At 40.0% G+C, this 16,902-nt stretch overlaps 1 protein-coding gene and 1 pseudogene across 7 annotated transcripts in view; one reads left to right on the top strand and one right to left on the bottom strand.

Annotated features, from left to right (window-relative positions):
- DRC9 (dynein regulatory complex subunit 9) overlaps positions 1-16,902 on the top strand; it is a 144,028-nt gene that overhangs the window by 114,124 nt on the left and 13,002 nt on the right. The window lies entirely within an intron of this gene.
- LOC143647826 (zinc finger CCHC domain-containing protein 17 pseudogene) lies at positions 13,763-14,465 on the bottom strand (annotated as a pseudogene).

Genomic DNA, 16,902 nt, shown 5'->3' with positions numbered 1-16,902 from the left:
TCTCATGTTTATTAGGATGGCTGCTATTAAACAAACAGGAAAGTACAAATGTTGAAGATGTTGAAAAATTGAAACACTTATTGACTGCTGGTGGGAATGTAAAATGGTACAGCCACTGTGGAGGACAATTTGGCAGTTCCTGTGCTGGTTTAGAAGGAAGTATGTCCTCTAGAAAATCCATGTTTTAATCAAAATCCCATTTCATAAAGATGGAATAATCCCTATTCAATACTGTATGTTTGAAACTGTAATCAGATCATCTCCCTGGATGATGTGATTTAGTCAAGGGTGGTTGTTAAACTGGATTAGGTGATGACATGTCTCCACCCATTTGGGTGGGTCTTGATTGGTTTATTGGAGTCCTATAGAAGAGGAAACATTTGGAGAATGGGAGATTCAGAGAGAGAGAGCAGAGTAGAACAACATAGCCATGAGAAGCAGAGCCCACCAGCCAGCAACCTTTGAGATGAAAAAGGAAAATGCCTCCCAGGGAGCTTCATGAAGCAGGAAGCCAGGAGAAGAAGCCAGCAGATGCCACCATGTTCGCTATGTGCCCTTCCAGCTGAGGGAGAAACGTTGAACGTCGTCGGCCTTCTTAAGCCAAGGTATCTTTCCCTGGATGCCTTAAATTGGACATTTCTATAGACTTGTTTTAATTGGGACATTTTCTTGGCCTTAGAACTGTAAACTAGCAACTTATTAAATTCCCCTTGTTAAAAGTCATTCCATTTCTGGTATGTTGCATTCCGGCAGCTAGCAAACTAGAACAGTTTCTCTTATGATTTTTATTTCTGTGTGTTCAGTAGTAATGTCCCCTCTCTTAAGTCTGATTTTATTTATTTGTGCTTTCTCTCTTTTTCTCTTTCTCAGTCTAGTTAAGGACTTGTTTCAGTTTGCTAAAGCTGCCAAAATGCAGTATACCAAAATGGGTTGGCTTTCACAATCGACATTCATTAACTTAAAATTTACAGTTCTTTCGCTGTGAAACTGTCCAATTCAAGGCATCAACAGAATGATAACTGGATTCTGAAGTCTGTCTGCTGGCATCCGGGACAGCTCTGTTACATGGGAAGCAGATAGCTGGCATCTGCTGGTCCTTCACTCTTCGGTTTCATTGGTTTCAGCTTCTAGTTTCAGTTGCTTTTTCTCTGAACTTCTGTGGGTCTTCTCTTAGCTTCTCTGAGACTTTTCTCTATGAGCTTCTCTCTTTTTTTAAAAGTTTTTATTGATACAACAATGTACAAGCACATACATTCTTAACATTCAAAGATTCCATACATGGTGGACAATCAACAGCTCACAATATCATGGTTATATATTCATTATTATGATCATTTTTTAGAACATTTGTATTACTCCAGAAAAAGAAGTAAAAAGAAAAAAGAAAAAAATTGTATGTACTATACCCCTTACCCCTCCCTCTATGAGCTTCTCTTAATTTCATCTTTTATAAAAGACTCTAGTAAAAGGATTAAGACCCCTCCCTCCAGGGGCAGCTTCTCAGTTGAAATAACATAATTAAAGGTCCTACCTACAATAGATCTGCACCCACAAGGATTAATTAAAAGAACATGGCCTTAGACTTCCGGATCAAGATGGTGGCTTAACAACGTGTGCATTTTAGTTTGTCCTCCAGAACAACTACTAAATAACCAGAAACAGTACAGAACAGCTCCCGGAGCTGCGATAGTGACCGGACACACAGCATACGCAAGTCTGGACCAGCTGGACCGGCTGCAAGCACCCCGAAGAACTGTGAGTTCCCAAAGCTGTGGTGGCTAGCGCCCCTTCCCCACAGGCCACTTCCTAGAGGGGAAAGGAAAGGACTTTAACCAGCAGCAGGGACTGGGCACAATCAAACGCCAATTGTGGAACTAATTAACAAATTCTGACTACTAAAAATAGGCCTCCAGCTTAGGTGAACCTGATCGAAGCAGAGGTTGCTCATTTTTGCCCCGGCGCCAAGGGGGCAGGACTGACAGAAAAAGGGGGGAAAAAAAAGAAGGAAACAGAGGTTTTTGTGGCTGTGTATCTACAAAGGCTTGACTGCCTCTGGATACAGTGGCAGGACTTTTCAGGCTGCAACTGCCCCAGGCATAGGCAGAAGTGAGTTTTTTGGGGGGCTTATATGGGAGCTTGTGCCTTCCCCAGGGGAGGGGTGAAGCCCCACCCAGGTGGAATCCCTCCATCAAGGAATTCAGACACCAGGGCTTGGTAATTTGAAGCCATTAAAACCAGCCTACAACCTCTCTTCTGTCTCCACCATGACCCCAGCAGGGAGAGTCGGCCAAAGTTAAAGGTACCGCATCATCTTATGCTGGTGGGACCTGCAGTCAGACAAGCGTCACATACTGGGCAGGATAAGGAAAACAGAGTCCAGAGACTTCACAGGAAAGTCTTTCAACCTGCTGGGTCCCACCCTCAGGGAAAACCGATGCAGGTGACTCTTTCCTCCTGATAGGAGGCCAGTTTGGTCTGGGAAAATCCAGCTGGGGTCTATAATACCTTTCAGAGAGAGCAGAGAATGCTGCAGCACCACGAAGCAGAGAATTCCACCAGCCAGTGACCTTTGGAGATGAAAAAGGAAAATGCCTCCCAGGGAGCTTCATGAAACCAGAAGCCAGGAGAGAAAGCTAGCAGATGACGCCATGTTCGCCATGTGCCCTTCCAGCTGAGAGAGAAGCCCTGACTGTGTTCACCATGTGCCTTCTCACTTGAGAGAGAAACCCTGAACTTCGTCGGCTTTCTTGAACCAAGGTATCTTTCCCTGGATGCCTTTGATTGGACATTTCTTTAGACTTGTTTTAATTGGGACATTTTCTCGGCCTTAGAACTGTAAACTAGCAACTCATTAAATTCCCCTTTTTAAAAGCCATTCCGTTTCTGGTATATTGCATTCCAGCAACTAGCAAACTAGAACAGATTTTGGTAGGGAGAGTGGGGTCCTGCTGCTGCAGTTCGCAAATACCAAACATGTTGGAACGGCTTTTTAAATGGATAAAGGGAAGAATCTGGAAGATTTGTGAGAAGCTTGATAGAGAAGACCTAGAATGCTTTGGAGAGACTGTTGATAGAAATGTGGACTCTAAAGATACCTCTGATGAGGCATTAGACAGAAATGAGGCACGTGTTATTAGAGACTGGAAGGTCTAAAATGGCAGATAATCTGGCAAAATTGACTAGTGGCTTTGGCTGGAAGGCAGGTTTTAAAAGCCATGAACTTGGGTATTTAGCAGAAGAGATCTCCAAATTGAATGTCAAAAGTGCAGCCTCGTTTCTCCTCATAGCTTATAGTGAAATGCGACAGGAAAGAGATAAGCTGAAAACTGAACTCTTGAGTAAAAAGAAACCAGAAAATGAGGTCCTAGAAAATTCTGGGCCTACAGAAAGGGAGACCCCAGAGTATAGTGCCTTGTGTGTGGATTTAAACAAATGTGGAACCAGCCAGCCATTTCAGAGAAAATCAGGATTGGACATGGAGTTATCTAGGAAAGATTTGTGGAAACTTCTTTTGTCTGATGGGCATAATCCAACACTACTGCATAAAAAGCTGATGAGAGTGCTGTGGGACCTGTATAAACCGAGCCGCTGCCAGTCTGGATTGAGGGGTTCAGAGAAGGGACACACTGGAGGAAAACTAACTTCAGAGGCAAAACCATGGAGGCTGGAGTCTGAAGTCAAAAAGCCTCAGGCCAGGAGAATGGACCCACCCAAGCCCATGGAGAGGGTGAGTTTGCCCCAAAGGCAGAGGATGGGCCTTCCACCTCATTGCAGTGGAAGAGTCATGCCACCTCAGGCTTTGGAGAGGGTGAAGCACATTCCTTGGGGTTTGGGGAGAGCCTGGCTGCCACCACATGGAGGAGTGAGCATGTGCCCCAGAGACGGTAGAGAGCCCGGGTGCGGCCCCAATGCTTGGAGAGGGTGGAGCCGAGAGAAAGGTGGTTTCCCCAATATCCCCCAAGGTTGTATTCAGAGAGAGGCAGGTCTCTGTGTAGGCCCTTGGAAAGTGTGGGACTGCCACTTTCAGAAGCCCTGAGGATTAATGACTCTCAGACTTTGAAATCTAATGGACTTTGCCCTGCAGGTTTTTGAAACTGTATAGGTCCAATGACCCCTGTGTTCCTTCCTCCCTATGGAAATGTGTATATGTATCCTATGAATGTTCCTCCCTTGTATGTTGGCAGCAAATAACTTGTTATGAGTTTTCAAAGGTCCAGAGCAAATGGAGAGAATTTTGCCTTAGGACAGACCATGCCTGTAACTGACTTGATGAGATCTTACACTATCTCTAATTTTGTACTCCATTGTATTGCTACTGAAAGCTTTAAGGTTTCTGATATTTTTATGAAATTAATGTATTTTGTATATGGGAAAAACATGTCTTTTTTAGGGGCCAGAGGGTGGAATGTGCTGGTTTGAAAGGAAGTATGCCCCCTAAGAAAAGCCATGTTTTAATATAAATCCCATTTCATAAAGGTAGAATAATCTCTATTCAATGCTGTATGTTCGAAACTGTAATGAGATCATCTCCCTGGTTGATGTGATTTAGTCAAGAATGGTTTTTAAACTGGATTAAGGGACGACAAGCCTCCACCCATTTGGGTGGGTCTTGATTAGTTTCTGAAGTCTTATAAAAGAATAAACATTTTGGAGAAAGAGATTCAGAGAGCTTCAGAGAGAGCAGAGAACGCTGCAGCACCACAAAGCAGAGAATTCCACCAGCCAGCGACCTTTGGAGATGAAAAAGGAAAATGCCTCCCAGGGAGCTTCATGAAACCAGAAGCCAGGAGAGAAAGCTAGCAGATGACGCCATGTTCGCCATGTGCCCTTCCAGCTGAGAGAGAAGCCCTGACTGTGTTCACCATGTGCCTTCTCACTTGAGAGAGAAACCCTGAACTTCGTCGGCTTTCTTGAACCAAGGTGTCTTTCCCTGGATGCCATTGATTGGACATTTCTTTAGACTTGTTTTAATTGGGACATTTTCTCGGCCTTAGAACTGTAAACTAGCAACTCATTAAATTCCCCTTTTTAAAAGCCATTCCGTTTCTGGTATATCGCATTCCAGCAGCGAGCAAACTAGAACACCTAGGTAAAAAGTGAACAAAATCTCCAGAGTAAACTAATTAAGGTAATTAAATGCCTAGACACCAGTAAAAAATAACAAATCACACTAGGAAAATTGAAGATATGGCCCAGTCAAAGGAACAAACCAAAAATTCAAATGACATACAGGAGCTGAAACAATTAATTCAGAATGTACGAACAGACATGGAAAACCTCATCAAAAACCAAATCAATGACTTGAGGGAGGATATAAAGAAGGCAAGGAAAGAACAAAAAGAAGAAACTGAAAGTCTGACAAAACAAATCACAGAACTTATGGGAATGAAACACAGTAGAAGAGATGCAAAAAACAATGGAAACCTACAATGGTAGATTTCGAGAGACAGAACATAGGATTTCTGAACTGGAGGACGGAACATTTGAAATCCAACAAGAAACAGAAATTATAGGGAAAAGAATGGAAAAATATCAGCAGGGACTCAGGGAACTGAAAGACAGCATGAAGCGCATGAATATACGTGTTGTGGGTGTCCCAGAAGGAGAAGAGAAGGGAAAAAGAGGAGAAAAACTAATGGAGGAAATTATCACTGAAAATTTCCCAACTCTTATGAAAGACTTAAAATTACAGATCCAAGAAGTGCAGCGTACCCCAAAGAGATCAGATCCAAATAGACATACTCCAAGACATTTAATAATCAGAATGTCAGAGGTCAAAGAGAAAGAGAGGATCTTGAAAGCAGCAGGAGAAAAGCAATCCATCACATACAAGGGAAGCCCAATAAGACTATGCACAGATCTCTCAGCAGAAACCATGGAGGTGAGAAGACAGTGGGATGATATATTTAAATTATTAAAAGAGAAAAACTGCCAACCAAGAATTCTATATCCAGAAAAATTGTCCTTCAAAAATGAGGGAGAAATTAAAACATTTTCAGACAAAAAATCACTGAGAGAATTTGTGACCAAGAGACCAGCTCTGCAAGAAATACTAAAGGGAACACTAGAGACAGATATGAAGACAGAAGAGAGAGGTGTGGAGAAGAGTGTAGAAAGGATGACTATGAGTAAAGGTAAAAAGAAGGAAAATTAGATATGACATATAAAATCCAGAAGGCAAAATAATTGAAGAAAGTACTACCCATGCAGTAGTAACACTGAATGTTAATGGATTAAACTCTCCAATCAAAAGACATAGTCTGGCAGAATGGATTAAAAAGCAGGACCCATCTATAGGTTGTCTCTACTCAAAGGACACGAGGCCAAGGACACAAATGGACATTTACACACCAATGTTTATAGCAGCATTATTAACAATTACCAAGAGATGGAAACAGCCAAAATGTCGATCAACAGACAGTTGGCTAAACAAACTGTGACATTTACCTAAGATGGAATATTATGCAGCTGGAAGACAGAATAAAGTTATAAAGTATGTAACAACGTGAATGGACCTTAAGGACATTATGCTGAGTGTGATTAGCCAGAAACAAAAGGACAAATACTGTATGGTCTCACTGATCTGAACTGACGTTAGTGAATAAACTTGGAATATTTCCTTGGTAACAGAGACCATCAGGAAATAGAAATAGGGTAAGATATTTGGGTAATTGGAGCTGAAGGGATACAAATTGTGCAACAGGACTGAATATAAAAACCCAGAAAAGGACAGCACAATATTACCTAACTGTAATACAATTATGTTAAAACACTGAATGAAGCTGCATATGAGAATGATAGAGGGAAGAGGGCTGGGGACATAAATGAAATCACAAAGAAAGATAGACGATAAAGATTGAGATGGCGTAATCTAGGAATGCCTAGACTGTATAATGATAGTGACTAAATGTACAAATTTAAAAAATGTTTTTGCATGAGGAAGAACAAAAGAATGTCATTACTACAGTGTGCTGAAAATAGATGGTACTTAATATTTTAAAATTTCAACTAATGTGTGAGACTAAAGCAAAAAATGTTTATTTGGTGCAAATCTATACTTTGACTAGTGCATCTCCTAATATAACCTATGTAGATAGTTGATTGAACACCTTAAGTACATGGAACTTTGTATAGGACATGAGATTTGTTGGTTAGTCCAGGTGATGCCCTGATGAATCCCAGAGTGATTTGATCAGTGAGTGGAAAAGTATTAGCAAAGTCCCCTTTGGGGAATGGTGAGAACGGGGGGATAACTCAACTTCCCCAAGTTGAATTCTTGATATTCTCACAAGCATTGTGGACAACCAAAGCTATAGACTGAGCCCCCAGTCTTGGGGTTTGTTCATATGAAACTTAACCTCACAGGGGATAGGTCAAGCCTACTTAAAATTAGGCCTAAGAGTCACCCCCAGGAGAACCTCTTTTGTTGCTCAGCTGTGGCATCTCTCTCCAGCCAACACAGCAAGTAGACTCACCACCCTCCCCCTGTCTACGTGGGACATGACTACCACGGGTGTGGATCTTCCTGGCAGTGTGGGACAGAAATCCCAGAATGAGCTGAGATTTAGCATGAAGGGATTGAGAAAAACTCTAGAATGAGCTGAGACCCAGCATCAAGGGATTGAGAAAACTTTCTCGAACACAAGGGGGAAGAGAGAAATGAGACAAAGGGTCAATGGCTGATAGATTCCAAACAGAGTCGAGAGGTTATCCTGGAGGTTGTTCTTATGCATTAAGTAGGTATCACCTTGTTATCCAAGATGTAATGGAGAGGCTGGAGGGAACTGCCTGAAAATGTAGAGCTATGTTCCAGTAGCCATGTTTCTTGATGATGATTGTATAATGATATAGCTTTCACAATGTGACTGTGTGATTGTGAAAATCTTGTGTCTGATGCTCCTTTTATCTACCTTGTCAACAGATGAGAGGAACATATGGAATAAAGACAAATAATAGGGGGAAAATGTTAAAATAGATTTTGTTTGAAATGCTAGTGATCAATGAAAGGAATCAGTGAGGGGTATGGCCTGTAAAATCTTTTTTTTTTCTGTTATATTTTTCTGTTGTCTTTTTATTTCTTTTTCTGAATTGATGCTAATGTTCTGGGAAATGATCATGATGATGAGTATGCAACTATGTGACGATATTGTGAATTGCTGAGTGTATGTGCTGGGAATGTTTGTTTCTTGTAATTTTTTTAATTAAAAAAAAAAGAACATGGCCTTAGTTTGGCGGTTCCTCAAAAAGCTAAATATAGAATTTCCATATGACCCAGCAATACCATTGCTAGGTATCTACTCAGAGGGCATGAGGGCAAGGACACAAATGGTCATTTGCACACCAATGTTTATAGCAGTATTATTTACAATTTCCAAGAGATATAAACAGCCAAAATGTCTATCAATAGACAAGTGGCTAAACAAACTGTGACATATACATACAATGGAATATTATGCAGCTGTAAGACAGAATAAAATTATGAAGTATGTAACAACATGGATGGCCCGTAAGGACATAATGCTGAGTGAGATTAGCCAGAAACAAAAGGACAAATACTGTATGGTCTCACTGATATGAACTGCCATTAGTGAATAAACTTGGAGAATTTCGTTGGTAACAGAGACCATCAGGAGATAGAAATAGGGTAAGATATTGGGTAATTAGCGCTGAAGGGATACAGATTGTGCAACAGGACTGAATATAAAAACTCAGAAATGGACAGCACAAAACTACCTAACTGTAATACAATTATGTTAAAACACTGAATGAAGCTGCATGTGAGAATGATAGAGGGAGGAGGACTGGGAGCAGAAATGAAATCAGAAAGAAAGATAGATGATAAAGATTGAGATGATATAATCTAGGAATGCCTAGAGTGTATAATGATAGTGACTAAGTGTACAAATTTTAAAAATGTTTTTTCATGAGGAAGAACAAAGGAATGTCATTACTGCAGTGTGCTGAAAAAAGATGGTAATTAATAATTAAAAATTTCACCTTATGTGTGAGACTAAGGGAAAAAATGTTTATTGGTACAAAATTTATATTTTGACTAGTGCATTTCCTAATATAACTTAGGTGGACAGCTTAATTGAGCACCATAAGTACATGGAACCTTGAGTAGGACATGAAATTTTGTTGATTTGTCCAGAGTGATGCCCCGATGGATCCCAGAGTGATTTGAACAGTGAATAAAAAGTATTTGCAAAGTTCCCTTTGGGAAATGGTGAAAAAGGGGGAAAATTCAACTTCCCCATGTTGAATTCTTGATATTCTCACAAGCAGTGTGGACAACCAAAGCTATAGGCTGAGCCCCCAGCCTTGGGGTTTGTTCACATGACGCTTAACCCCACAAAGGATAGGTCAAGCCTACTTAAAATTAGGCCTAAGAGTCACCCCCAAGAGAACCTCTTTTGTTGCTCAGATGTGGCCTCTCTCTCCAGCCGGTGCAACAAGCAAATTCACCGCCCTCCCTCTATCTATGTGGAACATGACTCCCAGGGGTGTGGACCTTCCTGGCAACATGGTACAGAAATCCTAGAATGACTAAGACTCAGCATCAAGGGATTGAGAGAACCTTCTCCACCAAAAAGGGGAAGAGTGAAATGAGACAAAATAAGTGTCAATGGCTGAGAGATTCCAAACAGAGTTGAGAGGTTATCCTGGAGGTTATTCTTACACATTAAGTAGATATCACCTTGTTATTCAAGATGTAATGGAGAGGCTGGAGGGAACTGCCTGAAAATGTAGAGCTGTGTTCCAGTAGCCATGTTTATTGAAGATGATTGTATAATGATATAGCTTTCACTATGTGACTGTGTGATTGTGAAAACCTTGTGTCTGATGTTCTACCTTGTCAACAGACGAATGTAACATATGGAATAAAAATAAATAATAGGGAGGACAAATGTTAAAATAAATTTAGTTTGAAATGCTAGTGATCAATGAAAGTGAGGGATAAGGGGTATGGTATGTATAAATTTTTTTTCTGTTTTATTTTTATTTCTTTTTCTGAATAGATGCAAGGGTTCCAAGAAATGATCATGATGATGAATATGAACTATGTGATGATATTGTGAATTGCTGATTTTATATGTAGAACGGAATGATCAAAATAGGAATGTTTGCATTTGTTTGGTGTTTTTGGTATTTAAAAAAATAAAATTAAAAAATTAAAAAAAAGAACATGGCCTTTTCATAACAGCTTCAGAAACACCTCAGAGCTTGTTAATTTTGTTGATCTTTCTCAAAGAACCAACTTTATGTTGATCTCTCCATTGTTTGTTGTTGTTTTTCTTGTTCTTTTTTATTTCATTTATCTCTGCTCTAATATTTGTTATTTCTTTCTTTTTGTTGGTTTTGGGGTTAGTTTCCTGTTCTTTTCTTATTTCCACTGGGTGTGTACTTTGATCTTCGATTTTAGTTCTTTCTTCCTTTTAACGTAGGCATTTAGGGCTATGAGTTTCCCTCTCAACACTGCCTCTGCTGCATCCCTAACTTCTGATACATTGTGTTCATGTTTTTATCCATCTCAAGATATTTACTGATTTCTCTTGTAAGTTTTAATTTGGCCCGCTGATTGTTAAGAGTGTGTTGTTTAACCTCCCTAAATTTGTGCATTTTTCCAGTCCTCTGCCTGTTTTTGATGTTCAGCTCCATTCCACTGTGATCAGAGAAAATGCCTCATATAATTTCAGTCTTTTTAAATTTATTAAGACCTGTTTTGTGCCCCAACATGTGGTCTATCCTGGAGAATGATCCATGGGCACTTAAGAAGAATGTATACCCTGCTGTTTGGGGGTTCATTATTCTGTATATGTCTATTAGGGCTAGTTCATTGATCAAAGTATTCAAGTTCTCTATTTCCTTTTTGATTTTCTGTCTAAATGTTCTGTCTATTGATGTGAGTAGTGTGTTAAAATATCCAGCTATCACTGTACATACATCTATTCCTTCCTTCAATTTTGCTAGTGTTTGCCTCATATACTTTGGGGAAACCCTGGTTAGGTACCTACATTTTTATGATTGTTATTTCTTCTTGGTGGATTGCTCCTTTTATTAATATATAATATATAGTGTCCTTCTTTGACTCTTCTAACAGCTTTACATTTAAAGTCTATTTGTCTGATATTGATCTAGCTACCTTAGCTTTTTTTTGTATACTGCTTGTGTGGAATAACTTTTTCCATATTCTCAGTTTCAACCTTTGTATATCCTTGGATCCTTTGGACAGTGTATAGATGGCTCATAATTTTTTTTTAATCCATTCTGCCAGTCTGTATCTTTTGATTGGGAAGTTTAATCCATTAACATTCAATGTTATTACTGTAATGGCAGTACTTACTTCAACCATTTTATTCCTTGACTTTTTTATGTTAAATCTTGTTTTTGTCTCTCTATATACCCTCGTAGTTAACTTTACTGGTATTCTTCATTTCTGTACTCTCCTCTCCTTTCCTTTCAGCCTATGGGATCTCTTTGATATTTCTTGTAGATCAGGTCTCTTGCTAACCATCTTGAATATATCATACCACTGCCTTCTCACTTCCATGGTTTCTGATGAGGAATTGGTACTCATTCTTAGTGGGCACCCCTTATATGTAATGAATTACTTTTCTCTTGCTGCTTTCAGAATTCTCTCTTTATCTTTCGCATTTTACATTCTGCTTACCATGTTCTTGGATTAGTACTAATTGGATTTATTCAGTTTTCAGTATGTTGTACTTCTTGGATCTGGATATGAATGCCTTTCATAAGAATTGGGACATTCTCAGCCATTATTTCCTCAAATATTCCTTCTCTCCCTTTTCTCTTCTCTTCTCCTTTTCAGACACCCATCACACATATATTTGTGTTCTTTGTGTTGTCAGTCCTTTCTCTGACACCCTGATCACTTTTTCCCATTATTCTCTCCGTGCGTTCTTTGGTGTGTTCAAATTTGGATGTCGTCTTCTAGCTCACTGATCTTTTCTTCTGCCTTTTCAAATCTGTGTTGTCAAAAAAAACCAACACAGTGGTTTTTCATTTCATCCATTGTACCTTTCATTCCCATAAGATCTGGTTTTTTCTTTGCATGCTTTCAAATTCTTCTTTGCACCCACTCAGTGTCTTAATATCCTTTGTCTCCTTAACTATCTCCCTGAGTTGGTTTAGGAGATTCATTTGAATATCTTTGATTTGTTGTTCCAGTTTTTGTATCTCCTCTGACTGTTTTATTTGCTTCTTTGACTGGGCCATAACTTCCTGTTTTGATTGCTTGTTAAGTTTTTGCCGCTGTCTAGGTATTGAATTATTTTGGTGAGTTTACTCTGAAGGTTGGATCTTTCTCTTGTCAAAACTTTTGTTGTTGATAGAGTTTGAGTTTATGCTTTTCTTTGTCATGTGATTTGTCAGTATTACACAACCAGGGCTGGGCCAGGAACCCATGTAGGGGAAGCATACCTGTTCCACAGGGCTCTGGGGAGAGGGTTGGATAAAGACACCCAAACATCCTTTAACTCTGCTCTCCAAGTGTGCACTTCTCTGGTCTGCCCAGCATATTGCTCACTTCATTCAAAAGCCTTTAACATGGTTTCCTGGAATTGCACTTCCTTGCCTGCTAGAAGACAGTGCTCTGCAGCAACCTATTCTATGCTACCATCAGAAGCCAGGCATTTCTTAGCTGTTGACTCCAGACAATGACACCAGTAGGTAACTTGAAACTGCCAGCCCCCCATGGTACAACTTCACTGGCAAAAAGCTGGAACAGTGCTAGACCATGTCCCATAATGTTCTTGGGAGAATGGACCTCTGCTGCCCTTTTGTTCTGCCTCTAACCACCCTCCAGGGATTGATAATCCCATAGCTTTCTGGCCAAGAGTGGTAGGGAATGGGCACCAAGAGCCTAGGCTGGGGAGGGTTACCCACAGTCTTTCACCACAGCTCCTGCACTTTGTCCCATACTTTCCTGGATGTAGTACAGCACTTGCCCTATCCTCAGAGCTCCAGAAACTATGCTTCAGACAGTTTTTGTCTGTTCCCTAGTTGTTTTTCTGGGGTAGAAATTAGTCCAACCTCTCCCTAATCAGCCATCTTGGATCTTCCCATAAATACATTTTTTTTTAAGTGCCTGAAATTTAAGCAGAGTCTTTAAGTGGAACCGACAGACTCACCATAGTAAATACAAGATACAGCAATGATCTTGGATTGGGCTATCTGGTCAGTGGTCTGGAGCAATGTCACACACAATTCAGTCACTGGATGATTATTTTCTGGTGTGGCCATTGGTTGTCATTTTTAGCATAGTGGAACCATGTTGGGGACTGGAAAAGTGAGCACCACTTCTTAACACACTCTCCCCTTAGCTGCCAGAGAAGAGGCTCTCTGCCCCTATAGTGGATGCAGCAGGGGTGCGGGGACAATTACTCTGTTCTGCAATGACTCACCTCCACAGCAGTACCTGTGGCCATAGCCTGGGAGCCACTACAGGAGTCCAGCTCCAGCAGTAGCAACTGGAGAGAACCTTCTGCTGAATGAAGTTGAGTGAATGAATGGGTGAGCTGCAGAGATGACTTGCAAAGGCACTAGGAGTGATAAGCAAACAACAATTCAGACAACTGCTCTTAACACTTAACTCTCAAACCTGCCAGCTGTTGTCTCCCAAGGGAGAAGAGTCAGTGGGGGGGGGGGGGGAGGCCATGTTCTTGCTCCTGAGTCTTTTCAGAGACAGAGCTTCAAGGGACAAGGCTCCTGGTGCTTTATTTTCTCAACCACCTCTCCACTCTCACTCCTTATGTTTATTCTTCTTCTTTTTTTTATTCTTTGCTTCTTTGTTGTCTTTTGATGAGTGTCTTGTCCTTTTGCCTGTATCACTTTCAGACTGAACTATCAGAGTCAAATGACTTCCTGTTTCTGTTTCTTTTTCTTCTTTCTTTTTCTAGAAGAATTCCTCATGGGCTCAGGATTGTCAAACTTTACTGACTTTGTCTCTTTCTTCTCCTCTTCCTCATCAGGTATCAGACAGTATTTAGTCCCACCTGGTTGCATGAAGCAATCCTTTGCAAAATGGCCTATACAGCCACACTTCTTGCAGGTAGTGTTCAGGACAGCCTCAAGGGTAATCTTCTGCCCAATGTAATCTTGGAAGGACTGCCTCTGCCACTCTTCTTGCTCGATAATAACGTTGTTGGGATTCAGGTCTTTCCCAGTGCCTTGGTTGACAACTCTCATGGAGAGAGATACTTTTATCCTGTCATTCTTCATCTCTTGGCCAATAAACTTCACCCACACCTTGTCTCCAACATCTACTATCTCAGAGGCTTATCTGCCCAACAACATGACATGTGGGCTCAATGGGCCAAACCTTGCTTCCAACAGCCTGTGATTTTGATAAACACTCCATGGTTAGTCACCATAGCAACCTCTCCCTGGAAAATAGGGTAGAGTGCAGGCAGGTTTTCCATGGTCTCGGGCCTTCCTGAATCCATCCTTACTGTTCTAGGGTTCCATCATTTTTCTTCTGCTAAAGCTAATTCAGGTGTCTTGGCGTCAGGTCGGGGTCTGCCAGCCACAGCATTGCATGAAAACGAAATGCATTTTTAATGCAATTTTATTGAGATATGTTCACTAACCATATAATCATCCAAAGTATACAATTATACTTTGTATAATTATCAGGTTCACAAATCATCATATAGTTGTGTATTCATCACCACAACTATAAATGCATTTTTGATGAAAAATTTCTAACATTACAGAAATATATTGATTTTAAAAATTGAAAGTTTTCCTTAACCATTCCCCTTTGCAAAGGTAAACACTTCTAACAATTTCGTGGGCTGTCTTTTATATCTTTTTTTCATTTGCATACAGACATATGTACCTAAAAAATATGTATTTTCATTATTTGTTTTTTTATGTAAGTGGGATCATACTATAATATATTGCTTCATAACCTATTTTTTTAAATTTACTTTGTCTTCAAGGTTTTCTATGTTAGTACAACTGCTATATAATATTCTATGGTGGGTGTTTTGGTTTCCTAGGCTACTTAAAGCAGAAACCATGAAATGAGTTGGCTTAAATAATGGAAATTTATTAGCTTACAGTTAGAGGCTGAGAAAATGTCCAACTCAAGGCATCATTAAGGTAATGCCTTCTTCCTGAAGACTGGCTACCAGCAATCCTTGACTCTTCTACCAGATGGCAGTAACTGCTTCTCTTCCTTCTTGCTGCCATGGCTTTTTTGTTTCTCTGTTTGAATTTCATTCTATTGTAAAGGATCCCAGCAGTAGGAGTAAGCCCCATCCTGAATGAGGTGGGTCACACATCAAAAGATTGCACTCACAGTTGGTTTACACCCATAGGAATAGATTAGATTTACAAGCATGTTTTTCTGGGCAGACTCAAACCACTATAGTGGGGTATATCAAGATTTAGTTAACCAGTCTTCTGTTGGTAGAAATTTAGACTGTTTCCAGATTTTTGCTGTTAAAATAATGATTTAGTAAATCCTTCTTAAACATGTCTCTAAGCATATGATATTTAGAAAGACTTTTCATTTTGTATGGTGCTCTAGATTTCTATGTCCTCTCATATAGTTCTAATGGTTTCTCAGTTTATTACTTTGGATTTTGAGGTAGAAAATAGTATTGACCACAACTAACAATTTTATATTTTCCTTTTAATTATAGGCTTATCTCCATTTCTTGGCTTATTGTATAGCCAGAACATCAAGTTTAATGATGAATTGTAGTAATGATAGTCAAGCATCATTTTCCTACTCTTGGCTTTAATGGTGTCTCAGACAGAATTGCATATGACTTCATATTCCTCCGAAGTTTTCTATGTGTACATTACACATTCAGTGAAAAAGATTGGGATCCTGAAATTTGAATGGGAACATCGGGTTGGATTCAAATATAACTGGCAATCTTGAACCTTCAAGTTGCCTTGAATTTCCCTTGCCAGCGGAAGTATTTTTCCCTCTTGTGTCTGAGAAGATTAGTCTTTCTTTGCCTGCAAATCCCATGATAATTCACTTGAGACAGATGCCTTGAAAAGAAATGCCCATTAAGGGCCAGCACAACTATCCCTATTGCCACTAGATCCGTAACTAGGGTCAAGTCTCTATATTCTAGGGAAACAGGCACACACTATAACTCAGAAGGAAATAGCTTACATCAAAAGAATTGCAAGACTTTGCTAATATATATTGGCAGAAACCTGGGGAACATGTTGGAATGGATTCTAAGGGTGTTAGACCTAGGAGGGTGGAAATACACCAGTAGATCAGACTGAATTCATTAACATATGCATTTACTAGAGATGCTAGTTTTAATGTGTTAACTTATATAGTTAGAGGTGAATCTTAGCAGTTTACTTCATTGGTCAACTAAAACTTGTACTCAACGATGGCCTATGTTTAACAAGATAGAGTTGCCAGAGCTTCCCTGCTATGATGTAGAGGACAGTATCCAAAGACTTAAGGAGATAAGAATGTTGGAATATGTTTATCATGAGTGACCTGCACATCTATGACCAACTTCCCACCCTTAACTAGTTTCTTTGAAATGCCTAGCTGGCATTCCCTTTATTAAGACATCAAGAAATACATTAGTGCGAGAAGCACCTGCATCCTTGAAAAGCTCTGTGGTTACTTTCCTTTGTAGGCTAGGTATGACCATGGGGTATATTGTCATTAAGATAGTCATCCTCAATCTTAAAGAGTACCTTGGTCATTATATAAGATCCTACAAAGGTTCCATGCACTAGGGTTACTTTCCAGAAACCTACAACTTCCAGATGGATCCCTGGACAAAGTAAGTCCTGAAATTCAGAGGAGCCAGCCTCTCTAGAATGTCAACTTGTTCCATCCCCCTATCCCTTTTTATTGAGAGCCCCTTTGTGTCACGAAAGGTGGGG

The sequence above is a fragment of the Tamandua tetradactyla genome, chromosome 10, assembly GCF_023851605.1.
Source record: "Tamandua tetradactyla isolate mTamTet1 chromosome 10, mTamTet1.pri, whole genome shotgun sequence".
Classification (NCBI taxonomy): Eukaryota; Metazoa; Chordata; class Mammalia; order Pilosa; family Myrmecophagidae; genus Tamandua; species Tamandua tetradactyla.
Note: the sequence above shows the minus strand (reverse complement) of the source record. Positions and strands in the feature narration are given on the sequence as shown.